This window comes from Epinephelus fuscoguttatus, linkage group LG19 (genome assembly GCF_011397635.1).
Source record: "Epinephelus fuscoguttatus linkage group LG19, E.fuscoguttatus.final_Chr_v1".
In the NCBI taxonomy this organism is placed as follows: Eukaryota; Metazoa; Chordata; class Actinopteri; order Perciformes; family Serranidae; genus Epinephelus; species Epinephelus fuscoguttatus.
Window position 1 is genome coordinate 24,566,934 of NC_064770.1, and position 22,825 is coordinate 24,589,758.

Below are 22,825 nucleotides of genomic sequence, written 5' to 3' on the forward strand. Positions count from 1 at the left end.
ACAGGGGGACGTAAGAAAAAAAAGATCATGATTAGAGGGCAGCAGGGGGCGCCAGACTACAGCATTTAAATACACTATGAGCCTGAAACACTGCAGATTACCTGAAAGGTCAAAGATGGTTTTGTTCTCTTAAATTCCAGGTCCACAAATCTACGGTCAGTGCACTGTGATGATCTGAAAAACTGATGTTGGATCAGTTGTTTCTAGTCATCTGCAGTCATCTGGTAAAGATTCTGGACGTTTCTGAAGCACTGAGACAGAAATACGGGCAAATGCAGGGAACAGAGGTTCGTGCTCTCTCATACATCAAAGAAACAAAGGCCGATGATGACTTACTGAAGTCTATGATATTGATAAACACTCTCATAAAGATGTTCCCATACAAAAGGAATAAGACAGAGACAGAATTACATACTCCAAAAACCCAGTGACACTGTCAGTGGGATTCATGGCAGATGAACTGAAAATACTTGGAGAGATGAATTAAGCGGAGGAAGCGTGTGGAGACGGACTCTTGACAGCTGAGAGCACTTGAAGGAGCTCTTGAGGAGATATACTGAGGGAGAAAACTGCAACGAAGACCTGTCAAAAAGCAGACAGCCCCCCAAAAAAGCACTCTGCATGCAGCAAATCTGCACACAATGCACGCTGGATGACAGGGCCTCAGTCCCAGGTGGGTGGAAGTTTTATTTCTGAGGTAACAGAGCCATCCTTTCCTCATGCAGCGTCACGCTGAAACCCAACCTGTCAGAGAGAGAAAAGTGTACACCTGAGTGACAACTGAGATACTAAAGGACAATCAGAACAATAATGTGATCTTGAAAGGAGGGGATTAGAAGCGTGTGACAAAATACCTTTACACAGGGCCAATAAAGGGTCTTAGGCTCGGTGTCACGCTGTCACAGGCAATGAGAAGTGCCATATAATTATGTCATGAAATAATATTATACCAGTTCAGTGCGTTTAAACTCGTTGAGTTTGAGCAATTACCACACATTCCTGCTTTTAACACCCTTCAGTGAAAGTTACTGGAAGAAAAAAATGTCGGATGTTGGCAGGTATATTTTTTGTTGAAATGAGTAATTGAAGTGGATTAGTCATCTCATTTCATGCTCATTTTAAGAAGCCGGAGCTCTGAGGTCACACTCCTGAAAAAAGCAGCCTGACGAGTTAATGCACTGAGAGGATTTTAAGCTAAATCAATTAGTTTGACTTCATGTAAAACCTCCCTGAAATCACTTGTGTGATAAAGTGGGACAGCCGCAGAGCGAGGGGGGGATAAAAGATTTTTTTTTATTTATCAATGCATAAAATTAAGTTTTAACTTCTTTATGGAGACTTGAGTTATGATTAGACTTTAAGTAACTGTGTGTGTTGTGTTGGAGCGACTGGAGCCAAAGAATACAGAAACAGGAGGGAATGTGAAGCTGAATCTCAGCTAAATGCTAACACTAGCATGCCGACATGTTCATGACGGTGCCAACATGCTGATGTTAAGAGGGTGTGATGTTGAGCATGTTAGCATTTTAACACTAAGCCCGATCTCACTCCGAAGTCGTCGAAATCCGGTGCTTCGGCAGCGACTTGCAGCCTCAGAAACCAATGAAAAAAGGCTTCTGTTAACATCAGCATGATAAGTGGCTGGTTGCCGTTACAGTTTAATGGCTCCCAGCGGCATCAGGGGAAAATGTGGCGGGACGGACGAAAGTTAAGGCAGCAAAAGTCCAATTGGAGAGGGTGGGAGGGGTGGTGGATAGGTCCAACAAACACCAGGTTTCACCCAAGAGAGTGGTGTTTGTGTCCCGTAAGATTCTAAAGCCAAACCCTGTTCTTTTTTCCTAAACCTAACTACGTGTTTTTGTTGCCTAAGGAAAAAAATTGTCAATTCGCATTGTTGTACTGACGTAGTGCGTTTATTTTTAAAGAGACTGTATGTACACATTATATTTACAGATGACAGAAGTGTATCTTGAAAGAAGACAATGCATGTAACAGGCAGAACTTGACACGGTGTCCCAGAACATCAACAACCAACACACCCAGGGTACCTTGCACATCAAAGGTCAATATGTGACGAGGTTGGAGTGAGAATGTGTTGTAATATTCACTAATACAGTGCCCAAGGAATAAGTCCTAAAACCCGGAAATGAGTTAGCATTTTAGCACTCCCGGTTCCCTTGTCTAGAGGACACCGGATGTTTGATAGATGCCTGAAATAAGGTCAGCGGTTACTACAAGCTTAATAGACTTTAACGTTTTGTTCTGCAACATTAAATGCAGGAAATACCCAACTCGTAAATTCCGAAGCTTTTATGTTTCTTCGTCACGCTGACCATGGCTTTACAGCCTCGTTGAAGTAGAATCATGTGACTTGTTTATAGCCTAACGTTAGCTTTTTAACTCGATTGCATTTAGACTTCAAAAATCATAAAAGTGACGTGTATTTGTGAAGATTATCAGAAGATTATTGGTAGTATCATTAATATTTGTTTGCAACAAAGCTAATTTTCTGCAACAATCCAAAATCCAACAGAAAAATCCCACAGGCTTTTTAACAAGGGAACCAAGGTGACGCTAACTTCTATATCGGCCTACAGAGAAACATCATCCCTGGAGCACTCTGTTTGCAGAGGTTTGGACTCGGATCACATAACTTGGACTCAAGTCAGATTCAAGTCACAAATCTGATGAATTCTGATGAACTCAGTGAAGACTGGACTTGACAAAATCAAAGAAGACTTGTAAATTAGCTTAGACCTTAACACCAGTGATCCCTAACTTGACTTGAACGTGAGCCTTTTGACTTGAAAACATGTTGACATGACTCCTTCCCCCAGGGCCAAAGTATGTTCTTTTGAAAGCATTGTAGTGACTGATTAATTTCCCTTCATGTCCGGCAGCATCTAAGCAAGTTACAGGCGAAAAACTTGAAGAAGTAATGTTGCATTACTGAGCATCAGCTGGGGAAAATGATACCAAAGATAATTTTGTTCACGTACAAAACTACTGTGGTCAACAAAATTGTAACAAAATTAAATTGAAAATTTAATATATTATTAGTATATTGTTAAAATGGCATTACATTTGGTGAAGAGCACATTAGCTATGACTTGAAAGACTTGAAACTTACTTGTGACTTGCAAAACAATAAGTTGGTCCCACCTCTACAGTGTACAGCTGAGGCTATATGACATTAGTTTTCAGGCAGTAAACCAAAGTATTGGACAAATTAAAGTTCTGTGTGTAGCCTATAAATTTCATGGCAGTTCATCCAATAGTCATTGAGACATCTCACTTAAAACCACTAATGTGAAAGTCATGGGGTCACCACAAATCAGACAGCATTAACGATGAGCTCCAGACTCTGGGAACCATAAATGTCTTGACAAAATTTCACAGCAATCCTTCCACTACTTACTGAGATATTTCAGTCTGGACCAAAGTGGTTGACAGACGGACTGACGCTGCTACCATCACTGAAAATAGCATCAAGAATGAGCAGCATCACTCTGTTACAGTTATTATTCAAACACTAGAGGCTGATGTGGTAGAAACTGTGGGAGTCTCTGAGTTTTATCCACATTTACTCTGCTCATTAACTGTTCCTGCACACACACACACACACACACACACACACACACACACACACACACTGCGGAAGAGACACAAGAGATAGGTGTGAAAAGAGGGTAGCTGAAGAGGGACTGTGATTTGCAGGAAATAAAAATGTCAGTGGCGACTATTATTTTTCCAAAAGAGGAAGTGAGTGGGGAGGTAGCAGGATGTATCGATACACTGATTCACTGATAAAGGTTAATTAAACCCTTTCCAAATAAAAAAAATTGCTTTGGTGTTCTACTCTCCAACCTGACCCACAAATTTAAGGTATAAAGAGCAAGAAATGCAGCTTAAGGGCTGCAGAAATGACACAGGAAAAAATAGAGAACAGAAAAGGAAGTGTTCCTCAGTGACCTTCAGTCAACCTCAAATGCAGGGAAGGAAATTACAATCAGCCACCAGCCAAACTCTTGACTGTGGTGACGGGCAGCCAGCCAGAAACTGCAGCACATTTTCTGAAAATACTCTGAAAACATACCCAGTACTTACAAGTATCCTAGTACACTAGAGTTGCATTACATTGAGACAATTTTCATTCATTCATTCATCTTCTAACCGCTTCATCCTCTTGAGGGTCGCGGGGGGGCTGGAGCCTATCCCAGCTGACATTGGGCGAGAGGCAGGGTACACCCTGGACAGGTCTCCAGACTATCACAGGGCTGACACATAGAGACAAACAGCCATTCACGCTCACATTCACACCTATGGACAATTTAGAGTTATCAATTAACCTAGTCCCCAATCTGCATGTCTTTGGACTGTGGGAGGAAGCCGGAGTGCCCGGAGAGAACCCACGCTGACACGGGGAGAACATGCAAACTCCGCACAGAAGGGCTCCCACACCCGGGATCGAACCGGCAACCATCTTGCTGTGAGGCGAGAGTGCTAACCACCACACCACCGTGCCACCCGAGACAATTTTCAGCTAACTGTAATGGACATAGTATCGGAGCTGACTTTTACCCTTTTTCCATCGTCACTCTTAGCCGCACTGAGTAAAGCCATGCCGCGCCCATTTGTGTTTCCATTGTCAGTTTGGATGCACCGTGCCATGCCAAGATGTGCCGGAGATGGACCTTCTCTGGAGTAGGTCCAAAAGCTGGTGGTGACCTCTTGTCGACTTCAGCCATGCCCCAACAACCTCCCTTCTAGCTCCAAAACAAGCGTGTGTGTTGCGTGACTCACTCACCTCTGTCTGCAGGAGACCGGACATAAAGTCTCTCAGTACTTTTACTTCTAACAGAATCTTTGTGGTTTAGAGTTTAGTTTCTCTCCTGTATCCGGTTTTTACTTCAGATATCTGCTTTATTTTATTGTTTCATGTTCGCCATCAGTTATATTAGAAGTTGTGTGAAGTTGCTGCTCAAAAACTAGCACTAAAAGTTTATACGTAACAAAAATAACAGGGGACTTCACCTTTGGATCAGCCCACTGCTTTTAAACGTCATCACTCAAGACAAGCCATCTTGAGTTTAAGGGTGCATTCACACCAGGAGAGTCCGGGGGACTCGGTTTGATTGGGGGGGGAATGCCAAAAAATTTCACACTTTAATTTGGTTCGGTTCACTTTCACACTGCACTTTTTAAAGCGGATCAAACCGCGTCACGCGTCACGCAGTTACAACAGCTGCTCGTTTAGGGGCGGTATTGCCCGAAACGAGCACTGACCAGGAAGAAAAAAAGCATGAGGAAGAAGAAAACCCAGCTCATCAATTGGCCAGGACCGAAAATGGAAATCCATCCCTTCAGGCGGCTTGGTCACCACAAAAACACCAAACACCAAAATGGAATGAGCTCTACGTCATTTCCTCTCTTTGGTTCACCTCCTCTCATTAGTTCGCTGGATAGTCCGTTTGCATTTCCCACTGTAAGCAAACTGCACCAGGGTTCATTTGCAAGTGAACCGAGACCCCTCGGTTTTGAAGCAGACCAATGTTTGCTCTGTTTGGTCCGCACCAGAGTTCGAATGAGCGTTCACATCACTCCACACGAACCAAACTATCCGTGGAAGTGGACCAGGGTTCGTTTAAAGCGAACCAAATAGCGCCAGTGTGAATGCATCCTTAGACACACCTTTAAGAAGGTAGCCCTGTTGTAATGGAAATGGAAATCCCTGCTGTACTGGGCTGACAGCCCAAACCAAGCCGAGCCAGCCCATGACTGTCGAAAAGGAGTATTTGTCATCAGGAGGTGGAGGGAATGGAGGATGGTGTGACACCTATAGACGGCCGCCAAGCTGCAGACCACTGTTTGAGACCAACAAACAACAGAACTGGATGTTTTTTGCTGAGGCATCGGCGGCATTTCCAGCTGCAATTAACATATAAATGTGACATATTCATGGTGTGCAGAAACTCACAATGCCAACATTAAATCTGTTGATTGGGTTGGAGTTTTCCTTCATTAGGCAGCGCAGTAGAGAGACACAGGAAGTGTAGAGGGGGGAAAGACATGCCGGGGAATTCCCAGCTTCAGTTGAACCAGACACGTTTCAGTTTATAGTGTGTGGTTAGTTTGTATCTAAACCACTGACCTATCAGGACAGTGTTTTTTCTAATTCATCACAAATGAGTGGTATGTTTTTCGTTACTAAATCTAGCTTTTGATGTATAACAAAAATCTGTTAAAATAACGTCAGTACAGCTCATGAATTTCAGCTGATTTGGCCAGCGAATGCAGCTTGCTTGCTGTCTTGCTCGGAGAGATAAAGCAGAAAGCAATTGAGGAAGTGACAGACAAGCCATAATTCCTTAGAGGACGAAATTGGAAGCTTGGGACAAAGATGATGGCAGTACTGCTGCTTCAAGGACAGATAGAAAACGAGGGGAGGGTGGGGGAAGCTCCTGCTGGTGTACCATCGACTGACTGTTTTGTCAGACCTAAAGGGGCACAGAACCTGCTCTAGTAGTTCAGTATCAAAGAATAGGGTGGATATTTTGTGAGAAAGCAACAAAGATCTCCTCATTTCTGGCACAGGTTATTAGTTCAGCTTCCTTCTGGCATTCATAGTGATGTTTTGTCAGAATACTTGCTGAATGAATGCTCTATTAATCACCCTGAGTCAATATTTTGTAAAAACTCGACAGAAGGCTGAACAGCGGAACAGATAATATTATAGCAGAATCTGACAAACAGTTTTTACTCCAAGCTCGCTCTTGTTAAGGTCAGAGGCTCGCAGGCGATCAATATTTGGCAGTTACCTTTCAATCCATCGCTTCAGAGCACAATCAGCCCGAGCAGCTGTCCTGATGCACCTGATGGCTTGAAGCAAAGGATGAACCCCTTCCTGCATTAACTCTGCATTTATCTGCAGCTGGAAAACAAGATATGGAATAATTAAAGAGAGGAAGGAATGCACGTGCACATGTTTTATAACTACAGATAGAGACACGGAGAGGACAAAAAGGATTTCAGTCACCTCCTTTATTATCACAACGACTGCAATGTCCTCCAGCCGTCTAAGACAGAGACCATCAGTTTGGCTCTGCTCTGATCTCCATCTGTAACACACTGACATCTCCGCTGTTATCTGCCGCACACAATAAAACACAACAAAGATCTCAAAGAGTTGGAGTTTCTCTGTGAAGAGCAGCTGAGGCTCTATTCAAACCAGGAGCACATTAATCATTCATATTCACTGGTTTGGAAAAACAACAGTATTTTCTTTGTGTTTTCAGGGGTTATTGTTTGTGACACAGAGGTCTATTCATGGTAGCTGCTGCTGCAGTCCCAGCATGCACTAGTGCACAGTCGGCGACAGTGTGTGGGGTGCTGCTGAGGGCTGAGGAGGAGAGAATAATCAGAGGAAAGGTGAGGGAAGTGTAATAAAGAGAAACAGAGAGAGAGGGAGATTTATCAGGGATGAAGCTACACAAGCCTCTTTGTATTAATGTGCTTTAGATGTTAATTTGATTAGTGAGCTTTACGCCAAAAACACACCAGGCAGCAGCAGAATAGGGCTTGTGGCGCCATCATGCAATGTTCATGGAAAGCTGCAGCGGCCATTACAGGCTAAGGCCGTTGGATTCTGCAGCAAAGTGCGGCTAAACTAAAAGTTGGGGATAGTTTAACATTTAGTGGCAGATTGCAGCCAGAAAATCCTCGCAGAAGAAATGAAGAAATGACTAAAATCAAGAGGGTGTGAGACTGAAAATTATTTCTCTAGCTTTGAAGCTCTTTAGCTCTTTAACCGTAAATATGCTTTGTTCTTTCCACATCAGGGTTGTGTTGTCAAGGTGCTAACTGGACAATTAGCATCTTGAATCCGTCCTGTCCGTCTTCAAGTTTCCCTTTTTAAATGACATTTAAAGACTTCCGCTACCACCGTTATTTCCTCTCACACCGGCGCAGAAAGTTGGCTGTCATCTTTGCGATGTGTTCAGGTGCAACTTTTAGGCCGAAATGCGGGTGACGTAAGGTGATGCAACAGTTGGCCTCTGTTGCCACTAGTTCTTTAATGTTGATTCCGTGTGTCCAGGCCTTTAGAGGTGCTGGTTGACATATATTTTAACTTAAAACAGAGCCAGGCAGGCCAGCCGTTTCTCCTTGATGCACTATTTTTATGCTAAACTAATTGCCCCATGACTGCAGCTCTGTCATTGAAGCACAGACATGAGAGCGCTATCAGTCACCTCTAACTCATAGATTTCCCCCCCCAAATTTCTTCTATTATTCAGGTATGTACCTTTTACCATTTCAGTTCGAGCTAATATAGCTCCAATTTTTTTTTTGAGCTAATACATTCCTTCCATGGATATATTAACATATGGATGTTTCCCTTGGAATAAATAAAGTTCTATCTTATCTTAAAGTTGTAATCTCAAAGATTTTCATTTAGAAAAAAAATGTTTGTCACTATAAACTTCATAAATGGTGAATGGATTTTCACTTGTATAGTGCCTTTCCAGTCCTTAGACCACTCAAAGCGCTTTAAAAAGGCCCAGACCTACCAAACCAACATCAAAGAACTAGTGACGACTAAAGCCAACTGTTGCGTCCCCCACGTCACCTGTGCCTTGGCCAAAAAGTTGCACCTGAACACACCGCAAAGACTACGGCCAATGGCCAGCTCACCCATGCATTCTGCGGCTGTGTGAGAAGAAATAACTCTCCTTACCAGCAGGTGGCAGTAGTCTGTATTGTCATCAAAGAAATGGAAACTGTAAGACTGACAAGACAGATACAAGATGCTAGTTAGCATGTTAGTACCTTAACAATGCAGCGACCAAGAACACAAACAATCACAAACCACTTGTGGTAAAGAGCTCAATTAACTGACTTAAATTGTTTGTTTGCCTTCCTCACTTCCATTTCTCTTCTCATGCACTGAGCTGATGCCAATTCAACATGTTGCATCGGTCAGTAAAAGAGCCAACAAAGGTCGACTAGTGCCACCAGTGCGGGACAACCTACAAAAACTAGGGCAACAGATGCTCACTGACGACCCAACATTAACGAACGGCTGACCGTCGCCTTAGGGTCCCTTACACCACTTGTTACATTCACCCATTTACACACCCTTTCATGCACTACAGAGGCTACCGTACAAGGTGCTAACTGCTACTAGTTTAAACACTAACACTCATTTGGGGTTCAATATCTTGCCCAAGGATACTTCAACATGCGAAATTGAGGACTTGTGGGAGCAAACCTGGAAGCTTTTTAGTTTTTTAATACATCCAATGTTTGATAAGAATAAAACATATTTTCATGAGGTGTTTGTGTAATTTCGTTGCCAGGACACAAGTGCAGGTAACAAGATACCACGTGGGAGTTCTGTGAGTTATTTTCAGCTCTTTGAATCTCCAGGGTTTTTCAGGACATCGGCTGAGCATGATGACAGCAGGCCAGCTCGGGGCCTCTCTTTACAGCCTGTAAGAGGTTACTCTTCCCCCGGGGACTCCCCATCTAACCCCGGCCTGACACTGCTGGAGTCTGGGGGACAAACAGAGGACAGTTAGGCTCCAGACAAGCCTACTGCTACTGTCCAAGTTATTTGTCTCACACTCGACAATACAGACAACTCTGAACATGGACCTCATTTTATTTGAACTGAACTGTTATGTAATGTTTTCAAAGCTCAACATTTTGAAATGCAGCACACAGGAGACTTAGTCTATTCTCATCTTCTCTTGGTAGCGTTGTTGACAACGGATAAAGAAACAAGCTCCTCTGCTCAACAGGATACAGAAGCCTACATTATCATATGAGTGTGTGTTTGCACACTAGCACACGCTCACACACACACACACACACACACACACACACACACACACACACACACACACACAATTCTCTCCAACGTGCACGCGTCTCGCCCATCCTCGCACAGGCACAGACTGTTCTCACATGTACCCACACATTCCCCAATGACTCATCTAAAATAACACAAGAGGCATATCAAAATAGACATTAATACCCTCATGAAAATAAACGGTGGGGCTGAGCAGAAATAAACACTGGTCAGCGAGCTCGGTCTGTGGGCCGTGAGACTGCAGCGCCTGCAGCCTCTCCTCCAGCTCCTACTGTTACAACAACATACCAAACACATCCACATCCACGGGGAGCTCAGGCCGAAGTGACTGAGCAGCTCCTCAGGATACCACAAGGTTGTCTGATGAATAATGGGTGCTTTCACCAGGGCAAAACACTTGAAGGGATGTGTGTCAGCAGTAATATCCGGGGCATGATGACTGACGGAGGAGATTTATCTGATTGGACTTTTGTGGAGGAAAGGTCAACTGCTTTATAGGAAGTAAAAACCAGCAGAGTCAGAGGAGGATTTCGTCTATGTGGGTTATCTTTTACAAAACACAATATTTAGAGAGCACTGACATGCTGTTGGATTCTAGTCTTTACTAACAGGTGTATATTTTACTCACTGAGTCAGCAATGTCACCCAACAATCAGCACAATTTTAAGTCTTTTTACCAGCTTTGTCCACAGCTTTCAACCACATCTCACAGTCTTCCTCAGCAGATAGAGTTTGCTTACTCAAGTGCTGTAGTTAAAGGGTGACTATGGTAATTTCAACCTTGACCCTATTTCAGCATGTTTCTATGCCAAAGTGAAAAACAAATAATGTTGCAGTCACTATGAGTGGATAGGTGGAGTGTATTTTTGATGACTTGGACAGGTACATTAATTACCAACATTTCCTCATAATGTTAATAGAAGATGTAATTTGCTTTGCATAACATAGCTTCAAAAGTTGCATTTGCTGTTTCAGATTAGTTGTATATAAAAGTCATTTCAAGGAGACATGGCTGTATAATAACAACCTGAGCTGGTCAGCTTCTCAAAAATTGTTGTTCCCATTATAGTCACTTAGAAACAGAAACAGAAACATGAGAAATAAGATCCAGGTTGACAAGTTACCCCTTAAGTAAAATTTTGAGGCACTTTTACTTTACTTGTGTATCTAATTTAATGCTACTTTACTTGTACTCAGTGGCAGATCTTCCTATAGGCAGCCACCTGTGTCACACCAGTGGATGGATTACTGAACAAGCCTTTGAGGCGAAGATCCAGGGGCCCTAAATGTCAGAGACCTTTCAGCCTTCACTGGCAAAATGTCCCTTGAATTAACATGTACTGACCAGGAAGACACTTAAGATGACTACAAATGACACAAAATGACCTTAAGTAGATGCAAAGGAACTGCAAAAAGACATAAAATAAACACAAAAAAGGGGCAAAACAAGCACAAATGACACACAATGACCTACAGGAGACACTAATTTACCTCAGAGATAAAAACAGCCACAAAGAGGCACTAGGTAAATTACCCCAGAGACACGAAAAAAAAAAAGACACTAAATTACTTCAAAAACATTAAATCACCTTACAGTAAAGAGACATAAAACAGCTCCAAATATACACTATATTACCTCAAAGAGACACAAAACAGCCACAAAGAGACACTAAATTACCTCAAAAAGGCACTAGGTAAATTACCCCAGAGACACAAAAAAGCCACAAAAAGACACTAAATTACTTCAAAAACATTAAATCACCTTACAGTAAAGAGACACAAAACAGCCACAAAGAGACACTGAGTTACCTTTAAAAAAACACAAAACAGCCACAAAGAGACACTAAATTACCTCAGAAACACTGACTTACCTTCAAGAGACACAAAACAGCTCAAAAAATACACTATATTACCTCAAAGAGACACAAAACAGCCACAAAGACACAGTTAACAGCCACAAAAAGACAGTTAACAGCCACAAAGAGTCACTAAATGACCCCAAAGAGACACAAACCACAGAAAAGAGGCTAAATCACCACCACTGTGTATCTTGCTCCAATGTATTAGAAGTGGTGGAACCTTTTGCATATCTCTGCCCAGGGGCCCATTGTCTCATAATCCGCCCGTGGTCACACCGACATAAAAATGGAGGTGCCAAAATAAAACATAAAACCGGAACAAAGGGGAGTGTGTGTGGAGACCACCAGAGTAGGAGACAACCTGCCTAGGGCACCGAATGTGGTAAGTCTACATTTATCTGACAGCTGGAGTCACATTACAGATTAAACAAGCTCTGACATATACTGTATTAAATTAAAGTGAAATATAAAATCTGACTCATGTCCATTATCATATTGTTGTTGTTTTTTTCTGGCTGTGTTGAAGCTATCATTAATCAAAATATGATATAACATCATGAGGTGTTGCTTGTGATTCATTTTCATGTTTTCTCTGGCGCAGACACAAACCCAGAAATCCACAGAGCAGCTTGGCAGATTCAGTATGCTGATGATGGAGGAAGACAAACTCTAATTTGTTACACTGAGAAGCCTTTTTATCAACTAGTGAGGTATGTGGACAGGCTGACTTCTTGACCTTTGACCTTTGATATCACACCTCCTAATAACCTCGAAGTATGAATAACTTACTTCTCTCACACAGAAAATGACACCAATTTCAGTTCTACTGCCGGTATATAATATTTACATTTCACTGTGTTGAGCATGCCAGTCACAGGTGCACTCTGTAAGAACTGTGGCAGCTGTGTAAGCGTCATATGACAGCAGACATAAGTGTGTTTGTGTGTGTGCATGAGTGCATTCAGCAGCATCTGTTCGTACACTCGGGTACACCTAAGTGACAGCAGATGTCCTTTGCATTCCAGTGCTGACTGTGTGGCGATAACTAACGTGTTTGTGTTTATCCGCGCAGACTCCTGTTAGTGTCTGAAATACACGGTGACAGAGGAGGAATTCCAGCTGTTCGCCTGTTACCATCCCGAACATGACAGCAACACAGAGAAGAGAGAGAGACACACACACACAGCAGAGCAGATTGAACAGTGGAGCTGCAGAGCATGACTGAGAATTTGAAATTAAAGCAGCAGTAGTAGATTTTTTGGTCACTTGGGGGCAGTGGGATTAGCTGTAAATCATCCACAACTTTTTAAAGTCTTCCTTAGACATTCACTCATATTCCTCAAGAAACTCTAAAGACCTTTATCTTCCATATTGTCAGACTTCTCCTGATCAACATTTACTGAAATACAGAGAACTATCTCTTTGGAACAACCATCTTCCATATCAATCATTATCTACATTATCGTATTTCAAAAAACATCTGAAAAGGACTCTTTTGTAAACTGTACATCTGTAACAAATTTGTATTATTTCTTAGTCTGGAACTCTTCAGTTGTGCAATCTTCATTTTTATCTCTTTCTTTATATGTATGATTGTTGTTATTTAATAGGGGACGTATCTTCATATGCTATTTTTGGCTTCTAACCTCTCCTGCAAAATGTTTTAACTTTTAGTTTCCTTTTCCTGTATTTTCTGTACATGTATGTGCAAATAAACTAAACAAAGCTAAACTTAGCTAAGCGAAGCAAAACTAAGCTAAGCTAAACTAAGCTAAACCAAACTAAACTAAGCTAAGCTAAGCTAAAATACACTAAACTAAACTAAACTAAATTAACTAAACTAAGCTAATCTGCACTAAGATAAGATAAACTAAGCTAAACTAAACTGAGCTAAAATAAGATAAACTAAGCTAAATGAAACTAAACTGTGCTAAGCTAAGCGAAACTATGCTAAACTAAACTAAGCTACACTAAGCTAAGCTAAACTAAATTAACAACATTAAGATAAGATAAACTAAATTAAGCTTAACTAAACTAAGATAAACAAAGCTAAGCTAAACTAAGCTACGCTCACTGAACTATACTAAAATAAACTGAGCTAAGCTAAACTATGCTAAACGAAGCTAAACTAACTAAACTCAGCCAAGCTAAACTAAGCTAAGCTAAGCTAAGCTATGCTTAACAAAGCTAATCTAAATTAAATTAAACTAAATTAAACTCTGAACAGATTATCTATCCAAATAACCCTGCAGTGTGAGAGGTGTACAGACATAATCTTAAAGTTACTGCCTGTATTTGAGTCTCCTCAGTTTCTAAATATTAAACATGTTTGATCTTTACAACTTGAAATCCTGCTGTGTAAAAGGAACAGTGATGGAATATTGAGCAGGAACTCACAGTAGCCAGCAAGCCTGGCCAAGTCTGGGAAGTGTCACCAACATGCCTGCCTGACAAAATGTATTAATGCTAATTCCCTCCTCTCAGCCACGACTTTACCAACAGTTAACTCACAGTTAACAGTCTGCCTCCGTGTTTGTTGGTTTTTTAAAGTCACATTTCGCATCAGTTTCTGTGAGATCCTTACTCAGCATTGCAGAATCTCTTTTTTTAATCATGGCCGCTACCCTTTGCTAAGTCCCGCCCCCAGACGCAGACTGGCTAATCATGATGTAGGCCAGAGTCTGACAACACAGCTGTGCTCCATTGACTCTAATGCAATTGTTTCAGATTTCCTTCATTTTCAGGCTGGTTTTGTGGATTTGGAGCTTTGTCTTTTGAACCTGTTGTTGCTGCTGAGTCAGTTTGACATCCTGGATATATCCTTCAAACACAGACTGTAGACCCCTCTGTCTGCTTCTCTCTGGAATCACTGTTTCATTTTTCCAAAGATATGGTAATATTTCTTCAGGGAGTGCAGTTAGTTACAGTGTGGGCTCCATGCTTACTCCGACAGCTTGCGGATGATCCACTACTTTTGTTAGTTTTGTTTTAGTTTCCCCTGGAAACAGTTTCCATGAGCTTCTAGCAGCACGTTTCTCTATTTGTAGCATCTTTTCTAAATGCGGCGTTTGTATCATCAAATTGGTGAAGATGTTTCTTCATTTGCTTGAATTTGTTTTCTTAATGTGCAGTGCATTGAGCTGTCAGGGCCACCGCACTACCCTGATGTACACACATACACATATTTAGATGTCAGGTTTTCTAAAACACTGATAGCTCTGCTCAGGTTGTTATTGAAAAGATTGCTTTCATTTTTCTTATAATATTGTGATTACTCCCCACCAACATCATTTTCCTGTCTTGTTTCTGTTTTTCTCGCCTCAGCAGCTGGTCTGCTGTGTGACGGATGCTGACGAGCATCAGACGGACATCCGTCTGGGAGGAAGCATCAGAGCATCCTCTGCTGAGCCTCTATCTCCCACCTACAGACCGATCAATACTGACGGCAGCTAAAGTTAGAACCAACAAAGCATCTCCGAGGCCTCGGACCAGCAATCCACTCTGAATGCAGTGTGTGTATATTGCACTTTTCCTGCTTACAGAGACCTTCTCACAGCAGATATAAAGTATGTGTGGCTGTAAAAGCTGCATCCAATAAACCTGGTAATTAAAATATATGCTTATGAGTTATGACAATGAATATGTTACTGTGATATTAATATTAATACAGACATATCACAGTGAGGGGTGTGGAAGATAGGACTTGGTAATGGCACAGTTAACAATGTCAGCATGATCCAAATAACATTTACCCTACATTAACAGAAAACCCTATAAAGAATGTTCATGATTTATTATCTTAATAACAGCATCTACGTGGAGAGAAAGCTCTGAATCAATGAGGTGTTTTATAGTTTGATAATAAAGATTCACCACTGAATATAAGTGAAAACATATTTCAGTTCCCCGTCTGTTGTAATGTTTGAGCTTCACTGTGCAGAATGAATTATGTGTGTGCACTAGTCTGCTTACGACAGGAAAGTTTGTCTGTGCTCATTTTAAATCTGAGTTTAACATGTGGACATATGAGCAGGATTTTGTGACATTCCAACTAGTCTGGAGCCAGTTGGGGTTCAATATGTAATGTGTAGTGCTGTGAAAGTGTGATGTGGAAAATTTAAGTCTCCAGTGCATGAATACATGTGGACTTTCCAGTGAAGTCAGAGACATCTAGCGGTTTAACTTATGAAATATTAGATGTATAGATTGTGTATTTTCAGTGACAGAAATGGAGTACATGTAGTTTTCAAGAATTTTTAACCAGTTGATTTAACTTTTTGTGGAAAAAAAATACATCAGACACAATTTAAATAGGCTATATAATAGCCTGCATCAGTGGTTCCCAACTGGTCCATCCAGATTTCTCCTTAGTCATTAGTTCAATACATTCAGCGTCACACTTGCGTTTGCCCATATTGTTGAGCTACTTTGCTGTCTCTGTCAAGTAGCTGTTCATTAGTCATTTACTCCACATCAGAAAAAGGTACTTCAAAATAAAAGCTCTGTGCTGGAAATTCACTGTACTGAAAAATAAAGTGTGTTTTTTACAAACTTGTCATCTTTGCGTGTCACATGCGATCCATTCAGAATGGACCCGCAACACACTTTTGGACCCACCATTTGAGAACCACTGGCCTATATAAACTGTGTTGTAAAACATGTCTGGAGGGGATCTTTAGCCATAAGTAGGACTGAGACGATATGTTAATATCCCAACTCCATACTATTACAATACTTTGGAGCCAATTCGATATGTATTGCGATTTGTATGTGTCGCGATTCTACAAGTATTGTGATTTAATCACTTTAAGACAGCCTGTGGACCGGCCTTCAGTTTTCTAACAATTCAAGATTTATTGCAATTTTTGTTTACTTTTTTTAACACTGGACCAATGTAAAAAGATAAATTCAATACTTTTGGAGACAGTATATGATGAGGCATATTTCCAAAAACAATGCACATCTCACATCAGTCTTCCTGACTGTTATTTGCGCTGCACTATATACTGCATAGAAAGGCAATAAATAAATAGCATTGTAGTTTCACAGCAAGAGGGTTCCTGGTTCAAACCCAGGGTGGGGGAGCCCTTCTGTGCGGAGTTTGCATGTTCTCCCCATGTCAGCGTGGGTTTTCTCCAGGTACTCCGGCTTCCTCCCACAGTCCAAAGACATGCAGGTTAATGGTGACTCTAAATTGTCCGTAGGTGTGAATGTAGGTGTGAATGGTTGTTTGCCTCTATATGTCAGCCCTGTGATAGTCTGGCAACCTGCCCAGGATGTACCCCGCCTCCTCACCAACGTCAGCTGGGATATGATGAATGAACTGTAGATTCTAACATATATTCACTACAGTAAAATGACGCATGTATTTCTCTGTCATTGTTATTTAGTAGTTATGTCTTTTTGTTGTGAAACCATTGTTCACTTTAACAATCAATATCCCTATTATTACTGTTCCACTGGTCAAGTCACTTGAACGCGCTGTCATCCCTTATTACGGCTTCTATCAGCTGTCAACAAGCTGTCATCTGTTTGCAGCTCAGTCGATGTGACATATCTTCTGCTGTGCAGAGGATTGTGGGTCAGAATAGCCAGAAAAGCTTGCTGCCTGCACACTGCAAAATCCGACTGGATGTACTAGAACATCCTACGTATTGGGACATACGAAATCTTCCTCTGGCATACTAAATAGTGTGGTAAATGGGTATTGGAATGCACAGTTTGTTTCTGCAAACAGATACGACATCATGTTACTTCACAATAGCACAATAAAAGCGGCAGCTTCTTTTCTCCTCTCCATTTAAATTGCATTGATTCAGGTATTAAATAAATCAGTTAAAAAATAGTAAAATAATTTTTTTTCCCAGGGTGCCTTTCAAATAGATAGATAGATTTCATCACCAGGTCCTCAGGTGGAGCACCGAAAGCTGGAGCAGCCTCTCTCGAGAACAGATGGCAGCCATATTTCCATCTAAGTGCACTTGGCAGCGTGCTGACACAATCATCTATCTTAGCGGGCAGAAGGACACCACACTGTAAACCATGAACACAGCCTTCATGGGAAGGAGCACTGTACACACATTTGCAAAACGGGACTCATAAAATATAGGAATATGTGCTGCGGCAACATATCCGCTGAGAATCTTCTCACCGCTCCTACCACCCACACAACTTATGTCATGTTGAGGTACCTATCAATGTGTGCAGCATCCAACAGGAGTGAATTCTGCAGATAGATGTTTTTACATTAGATGTTTTGTCTTTTCTCAGTGTGATGTGAAACAGCACCTCATATGAAAAGATTTATTTGGGCAAATCTGCTTAATGACAAATAATGGTGCTGAGAAAAAGATCCTCGGCTGAAAATGCCAAATGATGCACAAAACCAGTATTTGTCTGTTGAGTCAGTCATCCTCAGCAGCTCTTCTGCATCTTTGTGAATCCCTGTTATTCTCTCTGTGAATGTGACAACAAAATTACACAAACTCGAGCAGAGAGTCCTCCGCTACATCAAGACATAACGGTTCAGCAGATGGCAGGCTCTTGTTAAACGACAGACATTTCCACAATATTAGAAAGGGATCATTGCTTGATGATGTCTCATTAAACATATTGAGTTCGCGGCAGTAAAGTGGAACATTTTCACAGGAAAAATCCACTAATAAGAGGTTGTATTGCAACAGTTCATCATTAGGCACTGCAGTTGGACAACCCTTCTAAAATGAGATCTTTGTTAATTAAACCTAACAGAGGTCTGAGTAGTGAAGCACGTCTTTGTCCAGTTTATTACCATCCAACATATTGTATTAGAGCATATTGCTGCAACACTCTATAATAAAAATATAGACACCATGGATGTTTTACCCCCCTGATATTTAACGACAAAGCAGACTACGTGTTACTTTCTCAGCAAAGCCACTGGTTAGCCGTAACAAGCATTTTGGGGCCAGAGAAATGGTTCACTTCCATCTGGACTGAGAGGACTGCTCTGGGATCCGTCAGTGTTGATCTGTCCTCCAATAACTCACTATTAAGCATCTGCTGCCGATCAGGGGGGCCTGACTAAATCAAGTCTAGCAGTCTCATCTGTGAGCTCTTCTTTATACAGTGACTCGTCCCCGCAGTACATATGCAATGTGATACTATTCGCGCACACACTGTGAGAGAGGGTGACATGGAGTAAGTCTGGGTAAAAGCAAAGCAAGAAAACACTGCAGGAGCATAGTAGAACTAATACAACATAAAAATGCCTTTCTGATTATGTGGTGTTTCCTGTTTTGATGAACAGGTGATGAGAGGCATTTTGTAATTGGTCAAACAGGAAGACTGTAACAGAGAGATCTTAATGCCTCGTGAAAAGATTAAAGTTGAGCTGTGAATGTGTGATCTTTTTTCAGATTCATTCAGAGCGATGTTGGTGTCCCATAAGATTATAAAGCCAAACCCCGTTATTTTTAAATTTCCTGTGAAAACGGACATTTATTTTGAAAGAAGACACTGCATGTAACAGGCATAAATTTGCATGGCGGCCCAAAATGTCAACAACCAACGCACCCAGGGTACCTTTCACGTCATATCTGGATGTGGAAAGTCCATGACCAAATGTAGATATGTGACAAAGTTGGAGAGAGAATGTGTTGAAAAAATACATTTGAAAAACCCAACAGCAATGTCTCTTTACAGAAATCATAACCTGGTTACTCAAGACAATCCACAGACCTCGTTGTGAACAGTTTCATGTAGGTACTATTTCTTTCTACTGAACTACACCTGCCATAGTATCGCCCTGCAGAAGGAAGTGTGCATCTACTGCTAGCTCACCTAGCACCATTGAGCTAACTATACAGCTCAGCTGAGGTGGACGGCCTTAAGGCTTTTGAGTCCTCTTTTTTGGTCCGAGATTATTGCATGTCTAAAAATAAATATGACTTCCTGTTGTGTCAATCCGAAACTTTCGTCTGTCATTAAAATTTTCGCAAACAGGTTTGATTTTCTGTGTGTTTCACATCCGTCAGAAGCCTTTAGAAACGTTTGACTGAGAATCAGTGAAGAAAATGTGGCGACGGGACACAGAATCGTTTCACAACTCAGATAGCTCACTTTCAACACATCAGATAGTAACATTCAGGTGGGTGATGATGAAGAGGAGGAGGATGTGGACCGCACACAGAGTGTGGAGGACAGAGGGGGAGGACAGCTCCGCCCCTTCATGCAGTTGCGGTGCCAAATGAAAGACAGAGAGGGAGTGATGACAGCCAGTCATTCAGTCAAAGGCCAAGGAAGAAAGGTGTCTTTTAATTTTGTCACATATTAAGAACTGTCACAATGAATAGAACAATAAAACACATTGGAATCAGTGCGCAAGGGTCCTGGGCGTAACAATTTTTTTCAATGACGGATTAAAAAAAACGAATCCAAAAAACACTGACTCTGTGTGCAAAGGCCTTTGATGTTTACGTCTCGCAAGCCTCTGGTCCATAAGTCGATGCACCCTTCCTTCTGTGTGGTGACATGGTTGGTGGGTGTAACTCTGTCGAAAAGCAGTGTAGCTCTTTTCATTTTTAAGGGGCTCTATATGATTCAGAGGTTGTCTGCACACGGCTCTCAACATGGATGAAGCTCAGCTAGCAGCTAACAGTGCTAACAATGACAACAGTGCACACATTTCTGCTGTTAACTAGGGGGGAACCAGATGGTGGGTGATACACTTTTGCGATGTCACAATCCTGATATCACCTAATCACCGTATGAGTGCAGTGCAGAGCGGCGGCGATAAGTGGGATACATACACGGGACTCACAGGGACTATGCGTGGCTGGACTGGCTGCCACAGCAACGAACAGGGGAGCTCAGATTGCAACACACACACACACACACACACACACACACACACACACACACACACACACACACACACAGATGGTGACTTTATTCTCTGCTCATTACTGCACTGTCTCATAGTAAATAGCCTGCTGCTATGCTAATGCTATAAATATTGTATGGGGCTCCATGAAACACTGTTGTTGTTACTTTTTTGTTTTTGTAAATTTCTATTTTATATGAAAGATTCCTCACTTGTGGTATTCTATTTACTTTTCTCTTACTATGTTTATTGTGAACAAAATACCACTGAATTCCTCATATGTGAAAGCCTACTTTGCAGTGAACCAGATTCTGGTGCCTGAACAGGTCAAACTTCACACAGTATGAAGGAAAAAAAATATGATTAAAGAAAAACCATGTGTAAGAAGCCATTGTATGAAAGCTGAGGTCAAATATTAATTGGTGCATTCTTCTCTGTAGTTCTGCTGAAGTCCAGCAGCTGTCTTCAGACAGCACAGTGCTGTTAGGACTGATGTGATCCGCTGAGCCGAAATACTGTGACCTTCTAAAATCCTAAATGGAAACACTGCTCATGCTCAGCTCCGCGCCGCAGGTCACCAAGAGGCTAATGGAGGTGCAGTCCTGAGAGGAGTCGAGCTGTCTCATCTCCAGCTGTACGGCGACAGTGAGAAAATGACAAGTAAATGAAAGTGACCCGTCTGGCCCAACGCGTGACAAACATGAATATAAAGACCTATTTATGGCAGACTTGTGCTGAGAAGTGAATGCTTGCCCTCAGATCTCTGTGCCTGTTGGTGTTTTCTTGAAGAACTCTGAGTTTGAACTGTTGTGGTGCACTGTTAGAGAAGGAACGGAGGGTGTAAATGTTAATTAGGAGAACCCATTAACTTAAGTGCTAATGCTGCAGAAAAACAACTTAGAGCAGGTTTCATGAGCCTCAAAGGAAAAGTTTGGCATTTTGGGAAAAGTGCTTATTTGCTCCCTTAATTGCTAAGAGTTAGATGAGATCAATACCACTTCCATGTTTATATGGTAAATATGAAGCCACCATCAGCAGTCAGTTAGCTTAGCTTAGCACAAAGACTGGAAGCAGAGGGAAACAGCTAGTCTGGCTCTGTCCAAAGGTAACAGAATTCACTTTGTTTTGTTGTGGCTGTGAACTTGTCAGGTAACCACTGGAGACTCCACAAAAAACTGTGCTAATAGTGCAGTACATAAAACCACAATGTGTTGTTTATACACCTCAGTTCTTGTGCTGAATATTTGGAGATGATATAACATGCTAATTAGAGAGCTTTTGATGTGCTAGTAGACAGATATTGTTACCTTTAAACTAGGGCTGTGCTAAATGTACTTTCTTTCCCATTGAAGCTTCTATTAAGGTTTTCAAATGAAGCTTTGAATATCTGTCTTCATATTTAATGATGTCATCACCCTAAAAACAAAATGAGAATAAAGGCCTTGTGGTTGTATGCCTCTGAAAACCAGTCAAGTTGCACTTCCAGTCTATATCCATGTCTGTAAAAACATGGGCGCTGGACACACATCTTCAATCTGAAGGATCTATACAGTTACTTATGTCACTAATACAGTATCTGACCGAATGTCTCTTCTTCTGTTCCTGAGTTGTGACGTTGATTAACGGCCAGAAAAGTGTTTTTGTAGATCATTACAATGTCACAGTGAAGTTGACATATGGCTTTTTGGCCATAAAATGTCATCACTTCATCATTATATCCTATTAAACATTTGTGTGAAATGTCATAATTCGTGTATGAATTCTTGAGTTATGGCCAAAAACATGTTTTGCAAGGTCACAGTGACCTTGATCTTTGACCTTCAACCACCAAATTCTGATCAGGTCATTCTTAAGTTGAAGTGGATGTTTGTGCCAAATTTAAGAAAATTCCCTCCAGGCTCCCTTGAAATATTGAATTCATGAGAATGGGATAGACGCTAAGTTGATGCTACCTTGACCTTGACCACCATATTGTAATCAGTTCATTGTTAAGTCCGAGTGGATGTTTGTGCAAATTTTTCTTGAGATATGGTGTTCACAAGAATGAGATGGATGCAAGGTCACAGTGTCCTTTGACCACCAAAATCTTATTATGTCCATCCTTGAGTCCAAGTGGATGTTTGTGCCGCACTATTGTGTTTCCGTTTATTTGCAGCAAGCAGGAGAGCAACAGTTTTTTGACTGCAGTGAAAATGTTGAAATGCTAAATGCCAACAAATATGGACTGAGGCA

The 22,825-nt window shown here is 41.5% G+C and overlaps 1 long non-coding RNA gene across 1 annotated transcript; it reads right to left on the reverse strand.

The window, feature by feature from the left end:
* On the reverse strand, positions 1-7,134 carry LOC125879564 (uncharacterized). Its single transcript, XR_007447952.1, has 3 exons — positions 7,037-7,134; positions 6,819-6,931; positions 1-744 (listed from the first exon to the last, which is right to left on the reverse strand). It is a non-coding gene; the product is annotated as an uncharacterized LOC125879564 (long non-coding RNA).
* Positions 7,135-22,825: the final 15,691 nt, after the last annotated feature.